This window comes from Marmota marmota, unplaced genomic scaffold (genome assembly GCF_001458135.2).
Source record: "Marmota marmota marmota unplaced genomic scaffold, marMar, whole genome shotgun sequence".
Classification (NCBI taxonomy): domain Eukaryota; kingdom Metazoa; phylum Chordata; class Mammalia; order Rodentia; family Sciuridae; genus Marmota; species Marmota marmota.
In genome coordinates this window covers 4,276,905-4,300,285 of record NW_025999943.1, presented here as the reverse complement: position 1 = coordinate 4,300,285, position 23,381 = coordinate 4,276,905, and the positions used below count along the sequence as shown (strand labels likewise).

The 23,381-nt window shown below is 31.3% G+C and overlaps 1 non-coding gene across 1 annotated transcript; it reads right to left on the bottom strand.

The window, feature by feature from the left end:
• Positions 1-14,756: 14,756 nt before the first annotated feature.
• LOC125616351 lies at positions 14,757-14,919 on the bottom strand. The gene has a single exon (XR_007346974.1). It is a non-coding gene; the product is annotated as a U1 spliceosomal RNA (small nuclear RNA).
• Between the last annotated feature and the right edge of the window lie 8,462 nt (positions 14,920-23,381).

Sequence of the window (23,381 nt, the reverse complement as noted above, 5' to 3'; positions counted from 1 at the left end):
GCTCTTTTAGTTAAAAAAATAACAAAAAGATGGGCTGGTGTTGTGGCTCAGTGGCAGAGTGCTTGACCAGCATCTGTGAGGCATTCGGTTTCTCAGCACCACACATAAATAAATAAAATAAAATCCACTGAAAAATTAAAAAAAAAGAAAAAAATGAGGCGCTGGATTTGATCCTCAGCACCCCATAAATATAAAGATATTAAAAAAAAAAACAGTTCTCAAAAGCAAAGGCACTAGGCTAGTGCTGTATTATTATTACAAAAGCACAGTAGTTTGAAATGCAAAATAATTTTTAAAATTATTTCCAGAGTTACTGTGAAATTATTTCTGTATCTCCTCAAAATTAATTGAATCATTGCTATGGAAAATATGCTGAATGCATTACATCCTAACCACTGTTTCACTGGCAAATGTTCTCATAAAATGCTTCAATTCTCAGTCATTTCGAAAAGAAGGAAAATACACACAGATGCACATAATTATCAATATTTCAATGTGCAATACTTTGGAATTAATTAAAATTGTAGCCATTCAAATACTTCTGTATTTCAGTTTCTTATCCCAAATTCTTCTTATTCAACCACTGTACTCTCTCATACCTAAAGAATCCTTATGTTTATTTTTCTGTACCCATTTTTTCATGAATTTTATGACATGAGAGAATATAGTGATTACAGAATAGGAGTTTGGGATTACAATGAAAACTCTGAAACACAACAGATTATTTCTTCTGACCTCTCCTAACTTCTTTCTAGCTATATTTTCAAATTGTGGTTATCCATAATTTAAATTTTTTACTTGTTCAAACAAAAATAGAAAATACTATGTCTACTTATTATACTCTGCAGGTTGCAAAGTAGCTTTTGGAATAAAGGAAAATGATATGGGCATTTTCATCCCAACTCTATATATCCTGCTAATTGCTTACATAACTCTGATTTTGCTTGATGTTGTTATGTAAATAAATATATACCTTCACAAACTTGCCATTATCCCATTACCTATTCCTTTCAACATTTCATTATGTGTTAATTTTCTTCTTATGACATTCTTCTTGTTAAAATATTCACTATAGGTATAATTTTTAAATAGTAGTAGAGTCTATCATTTTGTTTATATAAAATGTCATTATTTTCATAATATATTTGAAGAATAGCAAAAGTAAATTAATAATATCAAATGAATTTTTTTCTCAGAAATTTCAAGAAAATTTTCTACTACCTTTCTTTTTCTTTGTGTACTGTTGAGGTCTGTTGTGAACTAATAATTTTTTCCATTACATGTAATCTCCCTGTTTTTTTATGGTTGTAAAGATTTCTACTTAGTTTCTGTCATTATTAAATATGGTATTTATATGTGTTGACATTGTGATTTTTCTCTTCTTAGATTTGGTAGAAAATTCTCAGTAATTTAAATGTTGTTCTTTCTTGTGTTACTGTTTACTGACTTTCATATGTGCTCAGTATCATATTTGATTTAGCATTTCTTATAGTGTTTATTTTTATTTTGACAAAGTATATTATTAATGACATTTTTTAATTAAGATTATTTTGTGCTTTTTATTATGTTGACATTTACCCCAATGATGCAAAAACAAAACCTTCTGGCTCCTTAGTACAAATCAAGGCAGTGGCACCATACTGTGCAGGTAATTATCACATTTTTCAAGACATTAAAAAAGAAGTATATTAACATAAAAAAATGATTTCACTTAAGGATGCTCTTAGTGAAGCAGAAAAAAATATTAAATTTGTTAAATCTCTACCCTTGAGTACACATCTTTATAATATTCAGTATGATGAAATGGGAAGCAGGTATAATACATTTCTGGTTCATACCAAAGTACAGAATTATGGTGGTTGTCTAGAGGAAAAGAACTTAAATAAAACATATAAATATGTAATTCTTCCAATTTGTTTCTGTATATTTTACCAATGTGAACTCTAGTAGCATGCCGGATGCATAAACTATGGACATGACATTTATATATTTAATTGATTAAATCTGAAAGAATACCCCAGCTAACCTGTGTGTGTGTGTGTGTGTGTGTGTGTGTGTGTTGCTAGGGATTGAACCCAGGGCCTTGTGCATATGAGTCAAGCACTCTACCACCTGAGCTATCCCCAGCCTTCTACAGTCTAAATCTAAATCTTCAGGTGTAGAAAGACACTATATTCAATAGTTGGGATTAGAAGTTGGAGACATTTATCAAAAGTACAAGAAAATAGGAGATAAGCAATTCTGTAGTAAAGTATATAGAAAGCTATCAGTGTAGCCTTTGTAGAGAGTAAGCATGTTACTCATTCAAACCTGTCAACTCAAAATGTAGTTGATCAGAATGGATAAAACAGTCATTGCTTTTAGTAACTACACATATTATTCTATTTATTGTGAACACTTTTCTTTTGCAACAAGTACTCTCAGTAAGAGTGGCATCAAATAAATGACCCATTTTAATGTAAAACCAAAATATTGCATATTCATTTCACAAGAAGTTTTTGATTCTAAATTCCTGGCTTGTACAAAGTTCCTGTTCATTTTACTATTTACAAAGGAATATAGTGGTTACACAAATGTGGTAAGAAATATTCAAAATCCACTTCACAATTTCAATTCTATTTTATGAAGATATCAGACCCAAATAGTTTTATAAGTTACATTTACAGAGTCTTTATGAACCCTGACTTAATTTAGTTCAGAAGACTGTTCTCTAAAAATATGCTATAATACAGTCTGTTTCCATCCATATTTTGAATGAATGTTTAATTTAAAAAAAAATCCCCGTGCATATGCTTGTCTACACTAATTATTCTGCTTGCATGTAATAAACATTTAGATTGTATCTTTGACCTTTGAATTGACTTCTAAACATTATTTAATCAGGTAGACCCTGTTAATATTTTTTGTACAGTGTGTGGGCTCTCTCTCATCCAGCGAGGAGGTCCACGGAACAGGGTAGAGGAGAGTATGGCTGCGGAGTTGCTAATCAAGACCTCTGGAGACCAAGCAGGAAGCAGGTCTGATTTTATTGTGCTGTTACCACGTATATATACTCAGGCAGTAGCTAAGCTGATTATAGGCAGCCACCAATGCAATTTCTGCTAACTGTCCTTGCAGCGACCACTCGAGAAGTGGGTCTTGGAGAAAGCAAAGGGACTGCAACACATGACCTCAAGTCCAGGGCTGTGCCTGTGAGGTAAGCCAATCACACGCCTACCACAGGGAAGTGGTTTGCCATTCAGACACTCTTAACATATGCCAAGTATACAGTACTCCATGCACTTGTCCTCACAGTGATGTTTTATATTCTGCTATCTTCTAATTAGAATACTGTTAATATTTGTTGTAAAATAATAAATATAAAATTTTATTATTTACTATTCCTTTTTTTCATATGTTTTACTATTATTGAACTTAACCCAGCAGTAAAATTACTGAGTTATATACAAATTAGAATTATTAAGTTTCATGAAATCTCTCAGACTGCTCCTTTTGAAATTGTCTTCCATAGTGTAGAACTTAGAATATTATAACCATATTTGCTGAATAAATAGATGAATAAATTATATGGATTAACAAGAAATATAGTGCTCAGACACCATATTTTTAATTTGTTTGTCATTATTATTGCAGAAAAAATAAAAATCTAAAAATTTTTTTGAGATGTTTGTTTTCTTATTGATATGATTTAGCCCAGAGCAATTTGAGAATTCACATGTTCACATTTATATCACAAGGTAAAATGTATTGAATTTATAAATCTGTTCTCTTTTTTTAATTTTCATCTCTAAGACTATTCCATTTGTTTACAATATATTAATATATGGGAGGAAATCAAGTGTATTCATCTATATATTTATTAACTCAAATATCCAAAAATATTAATAATAGGTGTTATTCATAAAACAATGAAGAAGAAAAGTCCTTGCTCAAAATAAACATTGAATTATGAGACACAAAGTAGGATAAAATAAACTTCAGTAACAAAAAATGCATTCAAAAACCTAAAATATTGTTTTCTGATGTAGAATGTATAACTTAGGAAGACTAGGGGAAAAATGTATCTAGAATTAGGTGATATTTGAGGCAGAATGGCATAAGGAGGGGAAAAAAAAGAAATTCGATCATGTGTAAAAGAACAAGTGGGTAGAACAGACAGAGCACCAAGTACAAAACTCTGAAACTGGCACAAATTAAAATATTGAAGATCATTTTCAAAACCCTAGAAAAACTATGGATAATAGGAACATATCTCAACATTGTAAATGTTATGCTGAACCTCAGGCCAACATCATTCTAAATGGAGGAAAATTGAAAGCATTTCCTCTAAAAACTGCAAAAAGACAGGGATGCCCTCTGTCACCACTTTTATTTAAAATCTTTCTTAAACTTTAGCCAGAGCAATCAGACAGATGAAAGAAATTAAAAGGATATGGAAAGAAAAAGAAGAACTAAAATTATCACCATTTGCAGACAATATGATTCTATACCTGGAAGACCCAAAACATTCCACCAGAAATCTCCTAGAATTAATAAATGAATTCAGCAAAGTAGATGGATATAAATTCAACACCCATAAATCAATCAAAGGCATTTCTGCACATCAGTGACAAATCCTCTGAAAGTAAACCTAGGAAAACCACCTCATTTACAATAGCCTCAAACAAACAAACAAACAAACAAAAAAAAAAAAACTTGGCAATAAATTTAACAAAAGAGGTGAAAGACCTCAACAATGAAAACTAAAATATGCTAAAGGGAGAAATTAAAGAAGACCTTAGAAGATGGAAATGTCTACCTTGCTGTTGGATAGGTAGAATTAATACTGTCAAAATGACCATACTATCAAAAGCACTATACAAATTCAGTGCGATCCTAATCAAAATCCTAATGGCATTCTTTAGAGAAATAGAAAACGAAATCATGAAATTCATCTGGAAAAAATAAGAGACCCAGAATAGCCAAAGCAATCAGTAGCAAGAAAAGTGAAGCTGTTCCAGACCTAAAACATTATTACAGAGAAATAGTAACAAAAACAGTATGGTACTGGCACCAAAATTGACCTGTGGACCAATGGTACAGAATAGTACACACATAGTCTAACCCACATAACTTCAGTCATCTTATATTTGACAAAGGCACCAAAAACATACATTGGAGAAGAGATACCTTCTTCAACAAATGGTGCTGGGAAAACTGGAAATCCACATGTAACAAAATGAAATTAAACCTCTATCTCTCACCATGCACAAAACTCAACTCATAGTGGATCAAGGACCTAGGAACTAAACCAGAGACCTTACACTTAATGGAAGAAAGTATAAGCCCAAATCACCATCATGTTGGATTAGGCCCCAACTTTCTTAATAAAACTCCTGCAGTACAAGAATTAAAACCAAGAATCAATAAATGGGATGAATTCAAACTAAAAATCTTTTTCTCAGCAAAAGAAACAATCAGTGAGGTGAATAGAGAGCCTACAGAATGGGAACAAATCTTTACCACAAGCACATCAGGTAGAGCACTAATCTCTAGTATTTATAAAGCATTCAAAAACTTTAACACCAAAAAGACAAATAATCCAATCAATAAATATGCCAAGGAATTGAACAGACACTTCTAAGAAAAGGATATAAAATCAATCAACAACATATGAAAAAATGTTCAACATCTCTAGCAATCACAGAAATGCAAATCCACTCACTCCAGTCAGAATGGCAGCTATGAAGAATACAAACAACAATAAGTATTGGCAAGGATGTGGGGAAAAAGGCACACTCATACATTGCTGGTGGTATTGCAAGTTGGTGCAGCCAATCTAGAAAGCAGTATGGAGATTTCTTGTAAAACTTGGAATGGAACCAGCATTGGATCCAGCTGTCCCACTCCTCAGTTTATACTGAAAGAACTTAAAAATAGCATACTACAGGGACACAGCCATATCAATGTTTATAGCAGCACAATTCACAATAGCAAAATTATGGAACCAACCTAGATGCCCTTCAGTAGGTGAATGAATAGGGAAACTTTGGTATATACACACAATAAAACATTACTCAACATTAAAAGAGAATAAAATCATGGTATTTGCAGGTAAATGGATGAAGCTGGAGAATATAATGCTAAGTGAAGCAAGCCAATTCCCCAAATCAGAATGTTTTCTTTGATATGAGGATGCTGACTCATAATTGTGATTGGGGAGGGCGGGGCATGGGAGGAATGAAGAAACTTTAGATAGGGCAAAGGGGAGGGAGGTGAAAGTGGGGGAAGGGGGCAGGAATGTTGGTGGAATGAGTTAGACATCATTACTCTGTACATGTATAAGACATGAATGGTATGAAAATACTTTGTGTACAATCAGTGTCTTGAAAAATTGTGCTTTAAATGTGTAATATGAAATGAATTGCATTCTGCCATATGTATAAGAAATTAGAATAAATAAAAAAAGAATGTGCTATTACCACAACAACATTAAAAAAAAGTTGCTGACTTCAGACTTTCTAACAATTAGTATCTGTGAAGTAAAGGATTCAATAATAAAAAAAAGAAAATATATTTAAAGTTAAAAAATATTTGAAGAATATAGCAATTTCATGATGTTTGGATAGATATTGGATTATAGAATAAATATTCAAAGTTGGAAGAATGGCTAGAAGGCTATTGCAATTACCCAATTTTAAAAAAAAATATGGATTACTATGGATAGTTATTGAGTAAATTTTGAAAATTAATAAAGTTTGGTGTACTTTTAAAATAATATTCAAACACGACCAGTTGAGAGACTGAACATGAAAATAAGCAAAGACCAGGAATAGTGTATAAATCCAAGATATTGTTGGCTTGTTTGTTTTGGTTCTGGGGATGTAATTCCTGTCCTTATGCATGCTAAACTAGTCCTCTTCCACTGAGCTGTATCCCCAGGCCATTCTCCAAGATTTTTAATAAAAGCAATTGATGAAGGTAAAGTTGGGGATCATAAAATATATATCTATTGATTTTTTTCTTCTTTCTATCTGGTTTTTCTCACACTTCTCCTTTTAATAGAAGAGAAGTTGGAACAGAAAAATTTAGGATTACTGTACAGCAAAATTGTGATTTATTAAGTGTACATTAATAATTTGAGATATTGGGATCCAGCTTCTTTATTGAGGATTGGCCTCTGATAAATCTGGTGATTTTTCCTTAGAAGACTGAATTGTATTTAGCAAGTTGGTAATTGAATGTAGATAATGAACTATGTTTTGCTCAATTGTAAATATGTCCTCAAAGTATTATTTTGAAACAAGAAGAAAATACATAACAAGAAACCACTTTTAGCTTGTCACACATTCAACTCTCTGCTTGTCATATATTATCACCCACAATATAAATTTCTTGAGTTATTACACTATTTTCTCTTACCAGGTGACATGAATTAGGAAATAAACAATTTCTCAGATACAACAGTTATTAATAATTGTATATTAATATATAATAGCAAGACTTAAGAGAAGATGATTTTCAATTAAGAAGTTCATAAATATTCATGAACATAAACTAAAAAGGTTTTATTTTTTATGTAGGAGATCCTGAAACATATTTGCAAGTAATTAAATATTTTCATTAGTGTAAAAAGCTTAAACTATAAAACCTTTTATATTTTTTTTCTTTATATAGTTATTCAAGTTTTATTTCTTCTAATAACATCTATTTTCCAAAACAGATCAAATTCCCTAAAGTACATTTGTTATGTTTTGGATGTATCACGTAAATAATGCATATTTTAAGTTTGATAACAAGCATAATTCTAAAATATATAAAAATCAACTCATTTTTATTCTTAAAAACCCCTGGACTGGACAATGATTTGTATGATGTGAATGCGAGAAAATAATGCCAGAGAACCTTTGTGTGATAATTGTTAAGGTAAAATTTATTTTTTAAAGATAAACTCATTTTAATATTGATATCTTAAGCAACCTGGAAATCAATACCATTCTAACTGAGCTTATTCTAAACCTTAATATTGTTGGCCTCAAGCCTGATTACACAAAGATAGACCAGAAAAAAATCAAAGGATAAAAAGGTAGCAGAATACAACAGTTACTAATATGGCATTATGTAAAAATGTGGATGTGTAACTGATGTGATTCTGCAATCTGTATTTGGGGTAAAAATGGGAGTTCATAACCCACTTGAATCTAAAGTATGAAATATGATATGTCAAGAGCTTTGTAATGTTTTGAACAACCAATAAAAAAAAGAAAAAAAAAGCTTAAGGGGAGATAAGTTTCACTCCCATTCTATAAGGAATGTTTTGAAGTCTAAATAACTCGTATTGCCCATTGCATTATCTTTAAGATAATTTCCCTATGGCTTTCTTCAAAAGGAATCAACACAATGCAAATCTGGCACTATTAGCATCATGCATGAGCAAGTGTGAATGAGAATATTTGCTAGTGCTTAAGAGTATCCTGTTAGGGGTTCCACACACACAATACCAACTATCACACACAAATAAACAGCAAATATATAAAGAAGCAAAATAACAAGAAATAAGAGAAGCACAAAACTTAATAAGACATAAACTGATCTCTGGAAGACATTTTACATGCATTTATTTCCAACCTGATAATAAATAACAGTGCCAGATTTAGGTGACTTATCTGTATCTTAATTATTTCATGGATTCCTTATCTAGTCTTAACTATTTATATTTTCCTATTTTCTATTAAGATGCCTTTATATTGACCTTGGAAGTATTCTACTTCTTGCATGGTAATTTTGAATTTATATTTCCTTGAGAAAGTAACCATTTCCTTCAATTTTCTACTCTTATCAGCAGAGAATATGTGACTATTTCTCTAATAATTCCTGGAATTATTGCTGTTAGTATTAATATTCATCTTCTCACTTTAGATTTTGTGAATGACTTTCTTCTGAACATATATTTTATTCTCTAGATTTTCCAACAGTTTATAAATTTTGTACTTTAAAATATTCTTTGTTTATTAGTTTTATTTTTTTAAATTATTGGATTATTGATTGTTAATTTAGTTATTCATTCATTTTTTTCCTTATAAGCAAGTTTGTATATCAAAATCTGTCCAATCTGCTTTTTTTTTTCTTTTTGGTACTAGCGATTGAACCCAGGTATGCTTAACTACTGAGAGACACATCCTCACCCCTTTTTATGTTTTAGTTTGAGACAGGGTCTCAATAAATTGCTTAGAGCCCTGATAATTTGCTGAGACTGGCCTTCAATTTACAATCCCCCTGCCTTGACCTTTTGAACCTCTGGGATTATAGGCATGCACCACCACTCCCAGCCAATCAGCATAATTTTCACTATTTAAAATTCAATATTATTAAGTACACTGTAATCATAATTTTGAATTGCTATGACAGAATTTTTAAGAGTTAAAATTATCTATTTTTTTCTTGCTCGTTTGTTAAAATACATTTTTAGTATTTTTAAATTGTTTTTTGATCAGTGGATTCAGATCCAGAATTATTATTGAATAAAGCATTTTAAAGAACTGTGAAAGTTTAAGATTTTACTAAACACACAAGATAAAAAGTTACACTGCAGAATTTTAATGAATTTTATCTGAAAAAAAAAAGATTCTTTCAGTAGTAAGGAAAATTCCTTACTCACAGCAGAGCAGGCAACATGAGCAGCACAGTTGCAATAGCTCCCCTTGTCTCCATGTCTGAAAGGGGTTCCACAAAGGGGCCATGATAGGGTTTGCTTATGCATAAGTCATATTATAAGGAAGTAAACTAAAAATTTGAATGGACAGAAATCATAAGCTGCCCACACTACTTTGTAGATAGATACTGGCTATTTGTGTGTGTGTGTGTGTGTGTGTGTGTGTGCTAAGGTTGTAACAAAATTTCTTCCAGAAGGAGACAATATATCTATTTTCCAATACTATTGACTTTCCAATTATCAGATAATCAAGAACAATGTCAGAATATGTCTCTGCTTGCAGGACATCTTAGAAAAGCAAGAAATCCATAGAGATTGCATCCTAAGAAGATTTTTTTTCTCTATGTCAAATATTGTAATTCTGATGTATTGAAAATATATTGATCAGATATTAAATGTTTATTTGTTCTTGAGATTAAGCTAAATTATCTTACAGATCAAAGAATAATATTTATTAGCTTAAGTATGATTATTTATATGATTTCAACTTTTAGTTCTGTTACTTAAATTTTCATATCAATAGAACTATATACCATTACTATGGTGTTTCTCTTCATTTCTCCTTGTAACTGCTGACAAATTGATATGAATGCTCAATATACATATATTCTTGGCTTTAATTAAAATATATTATAGCAAATATACAAACAGCAAAAGATAAAAAGATATCTTGGCATAGCTGTCAAGGAAAGTCATCTAAGAAAGTACACTGATTTTCCAGTGTTGCTACTTATGTGTAACTTGGTAAGTCATTCCAATTTTCTTTAACTCAAATTTTTTCATCTATTAAATAAAACTTGCAATAGTTAACTCAGCTGTGAGGATAAAAATAATAAATAGTTATAAAGTGTATACATAATTGGTACTTGTTTTAGTCAGCTTTTTCTCAGCTGTGACTAAAAGGACTAAACCAGAACATTTGTAGAGGAGGAAAAGTTTATCTGGAGGCTTGTAGTTTCAGAGGTCTTAATCCATAGAAGGCTGGCTTCATTCCTTTGGGCTCAAGGTGAAGCAAAACATCATAGAGGAAGAGTATGGCAGAGGGAACCAGCTAACATGGTGATCAGGAGAGAGAGAGAGAGAGGGAGAGAGAGAGAGAGAGAGAGAGAGAGAGAGAGAGACTCCACTTGCCCAATACAAAATATATACCCAATAGCTACACCCCCAATGAACTACTTCCTTTAGCCATATCCCACTTGCTACTAGTTCCTGCTCAGTTAATCCAATCAGGAATTAATTCACTGACTAAGTTAAGGCTATAACCAAACCATTTCTTTTTCAAACCTTCTTGCATTGTCTCATAAGTGAGCTTTTGGGGAATACCTTACATCCAAACAATAATAAATTTTTCATAACTTAAACATTAAAAATATTAGTCTTATAACTTTTGTACTTTAAATAAAGCATTTTTAAAAAATTATTTATTCATTTAATTTTTGCCTATACTATGATAAACATTTGTACATTTCTATCCCAAAATTATATTTTTGTGATTTTTTTTGGATGTTTTCAAGGAATTTTTGTTGTTGTCATTGTTTGTTTGTTTGTTTGTTTATTTTTTGTACTGGGAATTGAATCCAGGGGTACTTAACCACTAAATCTCATGCCCAACTATTTTGATTTTTTATTTTGAGATAGGGCCTTACTAAGTTGCTGAGCCTGGCTTTGAATTTGTGATCCTCCTGCCTCAGCCTCCCAAATTGCTGGGATTATATATGTGCAATAAGTTGTTTTATCTGTGATTTTTCTCTTATAACTTATTATCATAATATTGAATTTACTGAGTTAGATACCCTTAATTTCTCATAATGTCAAGAACACTTCCAATATTTAGAGGTAATATTTTTTGTCTTTTAATAATTGTGCCATCTCTTGAAATACAAATATTTTCAGATTAAATAAAGAGTCCAATACCACATTCTCTACCTATATGCCTGCTGATTTTATTTCTCCGTAGTTTAGAGGAGCTATATTTCATCTTTCCTATTGTAATTTAATACCATGGAGCCACTTATCCAGTTACTTGGAAAAGGCAAACATGCAGATAAAGACTATTATCAAGAAGCTATTGCTTTAGAGTCTATTTGACAACAAACATGAATTGACTCTTGACACCTTAAATCAGAAAATGATCCATTTCTATTTTCTTACTCATCATTTAGCAATATAGATGTTAAATAAAAATATTTCTACAATTGTTTCATTAAACTTTTTAAGGTCCAACCTGAAACTTAGTTATGGATTGTATGTATTTCTCTGCTTTAGATATTGCAATTTTACTTTGAGCAAAACATGTTTTTAAAAAATTGGTAGGTTTTATTTTTAACTCCTTTTTATTACTTCCATATATTCTGAAATAAACTCTTAAAATTCAGCTATAGATGAATATAGAATTGAAGGAACATATACTCAAATAATGTTTGCCCAATAAATGCCTTACATAAAAAATTCGGTCAATTGCAAATTGGTTCATTACTGGGAATATGCTCTTCTCAGAATTCTATATCGTTTGGTCATTTGAAGGTAATTACAAAACCACTTTCTGCAATATGAATTGTAGCCTAATTAAACTGGCCTCTGGGAAGCCTCTGTGGTGATGCTAGATAAGCAGCATTTTTTCAAATTCCCCCAATACTACTATGTTCTCCTTAGCTTTGCTGATTTCATGTGTTTTCTGCCAATTTAATCTTTTTCATATTTTAATATGGCTCAATAGAGGAATAAAATCTATCATAGGCAAAAATTCAGTAAGTTCTTCTTTGTAAAAGCTTAAAAATATGAAGTTTGTGAAAATTCTAAAAGTGACCATCAGAAGTAAAAACACAGTTTTGTTATGAACTGAAAATAAAATTAATTAAATCTGACTGGTATGTTTCCTCAAATATAAATTAATGAAAAAGTAAACACATCAGTTTAATGGCTGTTGTTTCAAAACTCAGTGGAATTTAGATATGCATATGTAAAATGGCTTTAAAAGAAGTTTCTAATGAGTGATAATTTTCTAAAGAAATAATAGGTAAGACACATTCAAGATTGGTTTTTAAACAGTGTAAATTAGCATTTACTTAAAACTAGTGTCACAAGTATATGAAAAACTGTAAAGTTGAAAATAAAGAACTATTTATAACTTGCATCTTTTCAGACATTCAATGCTGTTTATAAAATAAGAGCACTAAATTCATGCTAATTTACAAATAACTAGTTTATGTATCATCTATTTTATATCTTAGTAACATATTAAATTGCCACAGCTTTAGGGCTTTTACCAGCGATACATTTTGATTTCATTTTTAATTATATGAAATATTCTAAACAAATTGAAAACATATAGACTAATGATATAGCCACAGTATCATGTTCTTCCATTCTTACTTAACAGAATTGCCATAATTTGCTTAATGAATGTTTAATGAAATGAAATATGAACATAGTCTTAAGCATTCTTCGCTCTTTTTTATTTTCTTAGAGAAAACTGTGATGATTTTAGTATCAACTTGACTACATTAAAGAATAACTAGAAACCTGGAAAATATATACATTAGGTATATCCAAGGAGGTGTTTGCTTGAGGAGTTATGTAAATCTGAGTGGACAAGATGTGGAAAACCTGCTTCCATTAATTGGGCATCATCTAATGAGCTAGAGACAAAGAGAACAAATACAAAGGTGAAGAGCTAGGTCTCCTGATTTGGACATAGGACTCCAGGCCTTCCAGTACTAGGATTCCAGGACTTACATCAGCAGTGTCCTCCCAGGGTTCCCAGGATTTCAGAAAAAATAATAAATAAATTATTCCACTAACTTCCTGGTGCTGTCTATTGGACTTGAACTGAGCCACCCTATGACATCCCAGGGTCTCTAGACAATAGACAACCCATCACGAGACTTCTCAGCCATAGTAATTTTGTGAACTAGTTCCCTAATACATCTTCTCTCTTACATTACATTTGTATTTTATTGGTTATGTCTTTCTGGGATCTTTGACTAATACAAATACCATCTTCCTGAACTGACGGCCTTCTTCTTGTATAAACAAAACCTATGTAAGTTATGTAAACATTTACAGGTAAGTATACACCTATAAACACACACATCCCCATTATTATTGCATGCATTCATTAAACGATTGGGAAAAAGTAAGACATGGAACTCAAATACTGGTTAACCCAGAGGAAGAAAAAGAAAATTAGACATATGAATAATGGTTTGCCTATATAAACTAAATTACTTGTTCTCTCAGTTTACCTTATCACTTGAAGGATATTTGCACTATTATTATCTCCTCTTGATGATAAATATTATATTGATGCTACTGCCATGTAAAAGGTCTGCAGTTCCAAATTTGATTACAATATTTATTGTATTTTAATTGTTTAGTTTCATCAATATGTTTTTATGAAGATTAATTTTTTTTTATTATATTGCTCAGGACACAGGGATTAAATTTGTCTTTTATCTAATATTTACTGAGAGCTTCCTATGGAGAGGCAACCAGTTTTCTTGGTGAAAGAGCACTAGTACAAGTAAGAAATGATATATATTCTCACCAAGCACGTAGGCTAGAAGGGATAATATTTTATAAAACAAGTTTTAAATCTATAGAATCTAATATCTGCAGTTTTAAATTTAAATTTAGAAAAATCTAAAAGATTATTTCTTAAAATGTTTATCATTCTAATATTATTTTGGTTTCACCTGTATTCTACTAAATTAATTTTGAATTTTTTATTGTATCATCAGTATCTTTACTTATCTTTCATATTTGTTTTCTTGTTTCACATAGCTTACTTTGTATTCTTAACTTTTCTTTCTTTTGTCTGCAAATTAGTCACTTTTTATGAAAGAGATGAGATAAAGGCAATGTTTCAAAGATGTGCCAGATTAGAGGTGGATAGAATCACAACTGTTCCTTCAAAAGAAAAAAAAATCATCAGGGTTTTAAGAATGAATGGTATTATCTTTAAATTCCTAGTACACAGAAATGTCTCTGGGAAAACATCTGTTTAGAAAGGTTTTGGCTGATATTTTTCTTTTTTCTTTTTCTTTCTTTCTTTCTTTCTTTTTTGTAGGGAAGATAGCACATACAGTCCCCACTATCCCCCAAATTATGCAGCTGAGTTTCTCACATTTGAAAAATGCAGGGCTGGGCACTTCTGGGGTACAATGGATAAGTCTTGTCTTTGGAAAGCCACCTTTGTGATCATGGTATCTTTCTTGCCAGGTAAGTATAGGGAGTTATTTGATTGAATGGCATTAGGATGCACAAATGGTACATGGTGTGACATTGAAAATATTTGAATTCTAACATTAACTATCTAGAGTGATGTTGTCTGATAAGTAGCCACTAGTTTATATGATATATGGCTTCTTAAATTTAAATATAAATTAAATTAAATATATTTAAATATAAATTAAATTAAAATGAGATTCCAACTTATCTTCTTAGTCACATGGGTCATTTAAACTGCTCATAAGGTACTTATGACTACTGTTTACCTGGCAGGACTCCTCAGATACAGAACTTTTTCATCATTGTAGAAGTTTCTATCCAACAGTATCTATCATAAATGTTATCAAGACTAGGTTGACATAGATAAAATCTACAGTCCCCACAAGGTATTAATATGTCTTAAATTATCTCTAAAATACATAAGAATGATCTAATAAATGTTCACAATATCTGAATCTTAAAATTTACTATTAATAATCATGCAATGGACTTATAGTATTAGCTAAATCACAGCATGAACTCAATAATCAATGATTTGGCTCAAAGCTGGCAACATGTGGAGAAATGACCATGGCTGAGAATGAAGAAACAGTTTTGTCACATAACAGCTTGGTGGTGTTATATAAATGCTAAAATGTAATCTGCATTGTTGCGCAGTGCTAGCCCAAAGAAGAATGGGATCAGTTCACTCCTGGTAGAGATAGGTTAATATACAAGGCTTTCTATCCTTCAATCAGAGGAATGGAAAAATGTTTGATAATTCTATTATGAGGTAAGGGAAGAAGAAAAAAATGGTAATTCAGTGAAAAGATTCATGACAAAGACTAAGGGTTCTATGAAGAATGACAAGTTTAGGAAACTGGAAATACTTAAATATGGACTTGCAAAATCTGTGTGCTAGGTACAAAGAGAATTGAGGCTGGAGAACTAGACAAAGACAAAATCATGAAAGCTTTGGGTTGCTGTATGGCCCATATTAGTTACTAAGAAATAATTACTAAAAGTACCATAATTATTTCTGCATTGTCAAATGTGTAATTATGTCTACATGTTTTTATAATATAGCTCTGTCTTTGATGTCACTCTATTATTTTCAGTACTGTGTAGGAAAGTATCATATTAGTTTTATTCTCTAATATACACTGAATATGAAAAAGAGACTTTACAATAAAATATGCAAAAACAAAATAAATACTGTTTAATAATGAATCTTAAAGATTTCTAAGCATTTCTCGTTAAAGTGGCTTCTGGAAGTTAAGTGTCCCATACTATGTTTGAAAATCATCTTACATTATTAAATATGTCCTTCATCTTTTTAAAGTGTTATTTTAACCTCATTCTTTGCCATATCATTTTAAACAATGCCATATATTTAATTTTAAAATCACTGCCATTGTGAAAGAGATAGGTTTCATTCCAGAGTATTTTCATGTATTAATCTTGTCTTCAAAGGAAATACTTCATTTGGATTTCATTCATTTGTACCACTGGAAGTTATCCAAGATATTAAGAACCAATTTAATAAATTGGTTTTCATAAAATTCATGAAAGCTATTATTCTCATTTATTTGACATCTAAAAGTGTCGTTCTTTGTTAATCATTAGGAGATTAATTACAGACACGATCAGCATTAGCAGCATGAAATTGAGGTATTTAGCATTTTAAATATTAAGAAACAAATGCATAACCCATATTTATATATGTTGATTTTTATAAAATTTTGCATAAACTAATATTTTTTTTTGCATAAACTAAAATTTTGATAAACTAATATTTTGAAAAGGTAAAGAAAGTGAAATATTCCCTTTCTAACAAAGGTAATTCAGAAATATGAATAGATATTTTATGTTTAGTTATACCTTAAATCTCATTTAGAATTAGATATTAATTTAAATTTTCTAATCATGCTACATATAGTTAATACATAAATAAGGAATATTAAAGATTTTTTGTTCTATGTTGCACATTTTAGAGTGTGTACAATGATGGTTATAAAAGTACATTTTCTAAATGTTCCTTTTTAAAAAAGTTCACTCTTAAGGGAAAAAATTAATTTTTAGCTGTTCACAATAGGACTGTCCTTGCTGGTTTAAAGTAATCTAAAGGAAAACAAAGAACTTTGTGATTTAAATTTATAAATCTCCATCCCATAAGCATCCTGTGAGGAAGCAGACAGTCAATTTTATGTGTTTCACCCTGTCCAAGTCCTTTTCTCAGCCTAGTGAGATGTATGGACTTCCCTGAAAAATCTTTTTATATTTTCCCTGTCTCAAGTGATCACAACCTTAAACTTCTTAATGTATATTCTAGCAATTTTCTTATGATGAAAATGATGAACATTTATTAAACATTTCTTATATGTCACAACTTTTTAACTTACTAACTCATTTTATCTATGCAATGGCCCTAAAAAAATGGCTCCTTTCATTTTTGTGTTAATGAAATGGAAGAACCAAAAGAAAGTAGTTAAATTTTCTATAGCTATGACCAGTAAGTAAGATGCAGAGGCTGGACCTGAATGTAGGCCATGCAGTTCTAGCCAATACCATCTCTCTCCCTCAACAAGCCAGAAACAATAGAATGAGGTAATTTGCTGGCATTCCATAACCTAGTGCATTGTGCTTAAGCCAAATAAGAAAGTTGCCACAGTCTGTCTCTTAAACAGAAGCACAGTTTTTGAGTCACGAAGTGGAGGAAAATAAAGCAGTGTTTATTTACTTTTCTGAGGCAAGGATGCCCTTATATTTTGGACATCCTTTAAGATAGATGCTAGAGGATTTGTTAGTAGAAAGAATAGCAAATGCAGGTGCTGAGCAGGTCTTTGCCTACAATCTTCATTACCATTTTTGTAAATCATTTCATACAGCAACAAACTCCATATCCATGAAAGTCTCCTAACATCCCAAAGGCATGCCTCCACACTCTTAACTATATAGCTGTTTCTAACCCCCTTTTATAGAAAACTCCACTAACAGCCACTATATGTATGAGAAAAGATGTATAGTTATTGGCTTATCTTTAAAAGAATTAAGAATGTTTCCACTGTGTTAGGTAACACCTAGTCCTTGGTCTGAGTGAGAGTAAGAGAGAAGTTCAACACATCTCACTATATGATGTGGTTACTTAATGAGTAATTGTAAAGATTCAGGCACATAAATTATGTCCATCTGTCAAGCCTTTTTAGTTCTATCATTAGGTCTTCAAATTCAGGCGACTCATTAAAGGGTAGAAATAATTGGTTTATCTCTATTTTTTTGTATTTTGAAAATTAATGTTATGAAAATATTTCAAAATATAAAAAAATACAGAGAATAATAAAACTTCACTCAGTTTTAAGTTATCATTATATGGCTTATATTGTTTTAGTATATATATTCACCCTTCCTCCTAGACTATTTAAAATCAATTCAAAGCAATATATCATGTCTGTTATAAGGATTTAATTAGTGTTTCTAAATGATAAGAGTTTTGTTAAAGCGCAAACAGAAAACTATTATCACACCAAAATCAATCATCCCTTTATCCTGTTGAATATGCAGTCAATATTTGCATTTATTCAATTGTCTTATAAAGAGTCTCTTTTAATTGTTTGATTGTTATCATTTGCTTGAATTCAGATCCATAGAAAATGCATGTATTAGAGAGTAAGTTTATTTGCATATTAGATCTCTTTGAATCTGCAAATCTACTTTTGTTAATTTTATTTTCCTCTATAGTTAGAAACTAAATTATCATGTTGATATTCCAGGATCTGAATTTCCCATATTTAATCTAACAATGCTTTTTCACACACTCTTATGTTTCTTTTAGTTCTAGAAAATAAGTTGAGAGTGAAATTAAGATTATTAATCAAATTATTTCAATTTGGTTTGTAGAGATGATACTATATGTTTCCATCCCTCTTTGTGTTATATCAAACATTGAAGATAATTACTTGGATCTATTACTAAACATTAGTAACATGTTTGTGTTTTCATTCTTTCATTTTCTCACAAGATCTAGAATACTTCCATGAAATAATTTTTTTTATTTGCTAACAATTAGATTAAAAGACCAAGATATTGAATAAAAGGCATGATAAATGACTGATTCTTCCTCTTGTAGCATTTCTTCTATTCTCCCCAAATGGGAAAGACCAATTGGAACTGATATTTATTTAGAACTTTTGGATTTACAGGCATTAAATACATGTATCATCTGACATGATCATTATTCCTGTGATGATTAGATTGGCGATACATTTTCTTAGGCTGCACCTTGGTGTTCTTGAAACATGGTATAGAGCAGTCAAAGACTGTCTGAATAACTGCCTTGTTCTCTTTTTGGTGGTGATCAGGGTTAGCCCAGGGTTTTACATGTGCTTGGCAAGTATGCTACCTCTGAGCTACATACCCAATCCCCTTATTTTCTTTAAAATCAAGATATTTTATGTAAATCTCACCCTATTTACAGAATCAGTAATTTCTACAAGGTGGGCTGGCAACTTTTAGGCAAATTGTATCTTTAAGCTATGTGAGCAATGTTTAGTGCTCCAAATTTAGCCAGATTCTGAGAAATTTTGAATGGTTAGAATAGAGCATATGTATCTTAAGGATATTTATATTTCTCATTTGAATTAAAGGTGACAGAGTTTTTACATAGCTTCACTTGTCTTTTGTATGTATCTGCCTCTTCATAATGAGAAACCTCTATTCTCAATGATGCCCACACAATTATTCATGTTTTATCTTCCAGGGCATTTACAGTTTCTGAAAATAAATAAAGCACTGACATGAACAATATTATTATAAAAAGCAGTCTGCTAACAAATGTAGCTATTCAGGGTTTACATTTTGTACCACTAGCAAGCAAAGTCAAAATATTATTATAAAATGTTTTATAGGCCCTTTTAGTATTTTCTGTCTCTGGTCATTCATTTTACTTTTTATTTTAGTGATTCATTTAAAAATTAAATTTGCATAGCTATTATACAATATAATTCATGTTACAAAGTCAAATGAAACAAAAACTGTGTTCCCAGAAGTCTATATTCTATTTTTGTTTTGTCCATTCTATTTGTATTCTATAAATTACATCAATGAGTAGATTTTTTAAACTTTTTTTCTTTAATTTTTCTTTGTCATTAAAATATAATCAGATATGTTACTGCATTTATATGTCTGTGAGCTTGTATATATGAATTAGTATATATCTATAATATAGACACAAGTACATACGGGCTCCAAATTCCTTAATAGGACACCCATAGCACAAGAGTTAAAAACAAGAATCAACAAATGGGACTTACTCAAACTAAAAAGTTTTTTCTCAGCAAGAGAAACAATCAGAGAGGTAAATAGGGAGCCTACATTCTGGGAAAAATTTTTACTCCTCACACTTCAGATAGAGCCCTAATATCCAGAGTATATAAAGAACTCAAAAAATTAAACAATAAGAAAACAAATAACCCAATCAACAAATGGGCCAAGGACCTGAACAGACACTTCTCAGAGGAGGACATACAATCAATCAACAAGTACATGAAAAAATGCTCAACATCTCTAGCAGTCAGAGAAATGCAAATCAAAACCACCCTAAGATACCATCTCACTCCAGTAAGATTGGCAGCCATTATGAAGTCAAACAACAACAAGTGCTGGTGAGGATGTGGGGAAAAGGGTACACATGTACATTGCTGGTGGGACTGCAAATTGGTGCGGCCAATTTGGAAAGCAGTATGGAGATTCCTGGGAAAGCTGGGAATGGAACCACCATTTGACCCAGCTATTCCCTTTCTTGGATTATTCCCTGAAGACCTTAAAAGAGCATACTATAAGGATACTGCTAAATCGATGTTCATAGTAGCACAATTCACAATAGCTAAACTGTGGAACCAACCTAGATTCCCTTCAATAGATGAATGGATAAAAAAAATGTGGCATTTATACACAAAATCATGGCATTTTCAGGGAAAAGGATGGCATTAGAGCAGATTATGCTAAGTGAAGCTAGCCAATCCCTAAAAAACAAATGCCAAATGTCTTCTTTGATATAAGGAGAGCAACTAAGAACAGAGCAGGGAGGAAGAGCATGAGAAGAAGATTAACATTAAACAGGGATGAGAGGTGGGAGGAAAAGGGAGAGAGAAGGGAAATTGCATGGTAATGGAAGGAGACCCTCATTGTTATACAAAATTACATATAAGAGGAAGTGAGGGGAAAGGGAAAATAAACAAGGGAGAGAAATGAATTACAGTAGATGGGGTAGAGAGAGAAGTTGGGAGGGGATGCAAGGGGAGGGGGATAGTAGAGGATAGGAAAGGCAACAGAATACAACAGACAGTAGTATTGCAATATGTAAAAACGTGGATGTGTAACTGATGTGAAAAAATGAGAGTTCATAACCCACTTGAATCAAATGTTTGAAATATGATATGTCAAGAACTATGTAATGTTTTGAACAACTAATAATTTAAAAAAGAGAAAAAATATATATAATCAGATATGCTACTGCATTTATATGTCTGTGAGCTTGTATATATATATTAGTATATATCTATAATATAGACACAAGTACATAAGAAATTTGTATACTATATATAAATTATATACATACATAAATATATATTTAAATATACAAAGTATACACATATATAAATATACACACATTTATGTTATATATAAATTCTTACACATACAGATTTGTGAATGGCCAGAACCTGTAGAACTTATTCATTCTAGTAATTTTTCATTCACTAAATTAAACCTGATTCTCTCTAACCTAGTAAATCATGCTTCTCTCTAGAATCAGAATTCATTTTTTACCCTAGTCTCAACATATAAAAATTGTGCATTTCTGTCTTGAATCTGTGAAAGCATACACAAATTCTGACCAAAGAAAACACCAAGTAGTCAAAGAACATATAAAAATTATTCTACCTAAAAGGCAGTAAGACCATTCTTTCCCAATGTATGTTTTGCACAAACATACTGAATATATTTTGTTTAATAGTAGCATGATACAAGTTTCCTTGTTCTTTTTCTTTCACTTAATATTAAACTTTGGATAATACCATATTTATGCACTATACTGTCTCTCTTTTGTTTTAAATTAAAAGTCATATACTGTTCTATCACATGATTTAAGATAATTATTTCAACCTGGTATTCTAATGATGCATGATGATACTATTTATAAAATCATGTTATGGTAAATAGGGATAATAGTTCTTATGAAAAGTTTTTAAATTCAATCATTACAATTCCTCCATAGGGGATGTGCTATGTTCTGATTCCCACAAACAACAGGGTGCCTATTTTCATTCGGCCTCATGAGAATCAGTAAACTTCTGATAAATTGATAATCTGCTCAATGAAAAGAAAGTATCACAATATAATTTTAATTTGCATTTGTCTTACAAACTGATTTGTTATAACATATGAGAGAGTAATTTAAGTTACATGTTATGGTTTGGATGTGAGATGTCTCCCAAAAGCTCATGTGTGAGACAATACAAGAAGGTTCAGAGGAGAAATGATAGGGTTGTGACAGTCTTAACCCAATCAGGGAATTAATCCCTGCTGGGATTAACTGAGTGGTAACTAGAGGCAGGTGGGTTATGGCTGGAGGAAGTAGTTTAATTGGGGGACTGGCTATGGGTATATATTTTGTAGCTGAAGAGTAGAGTGTCTCTCTCTACTTTCTGATCACCATGTGAGTTGCTTCCCTCTGACATACTCCTCCACCATGATGTTCAACCTCACTGTGAGCCCTGAGAAATGGACCTGGCTATCTATGGGACTGAGAACTCTAAAACCATAAGCCTCCAAATAAACTTTTCCTCCTCTACAATTGCACTGGTCAGCTCTTTTAGTCACAGCTGTGAAAAAGCTGATTAAAACACTATATCTCTTTGTCTATGGATTCCCTCTTCTCTAGTATTGAGTTGTTGACCACTTTGTCTTTCATTCCAGAGCTCTTTATTTATTACAAGTCAATGATTGAATTTTACTCCTAAGATTTTTCAGACATGGCTCATTTTGTTATTTTATTTTATTTTATTTTATTTTCCACATACAAGAAAGTGTTTATTTTATAGATTGTGAACATATTTTTCAGAGAACTCTGGAAATAGAACCTTGGTATACATGTTAATAATTATGTACAAACTGAAATGTCTTTGTTCTGATCCTGAACACAACCAAAAAAAAATTCAATTATGAAAAAGAAATGTATATTTTTAAACCCTTGAATCAGTGAAAAGTATCTATTTTTACCTACTTGAAAGCAGTTAAAAATATGTCTAACCCAAGTTTTCTCTGTATTAGGATAAATGACTCCAACTCCATCTACCATCCCAGGAATCTTCACTGGATTATGCCACCTTTACCACAACCTTCTCTAAGTGCAGAACTCAAAAACGGAGCTACTACCCTTGGTCTGGCCTAACTTGTGCATGACAGAACTGAAGAAAGCCCTTGT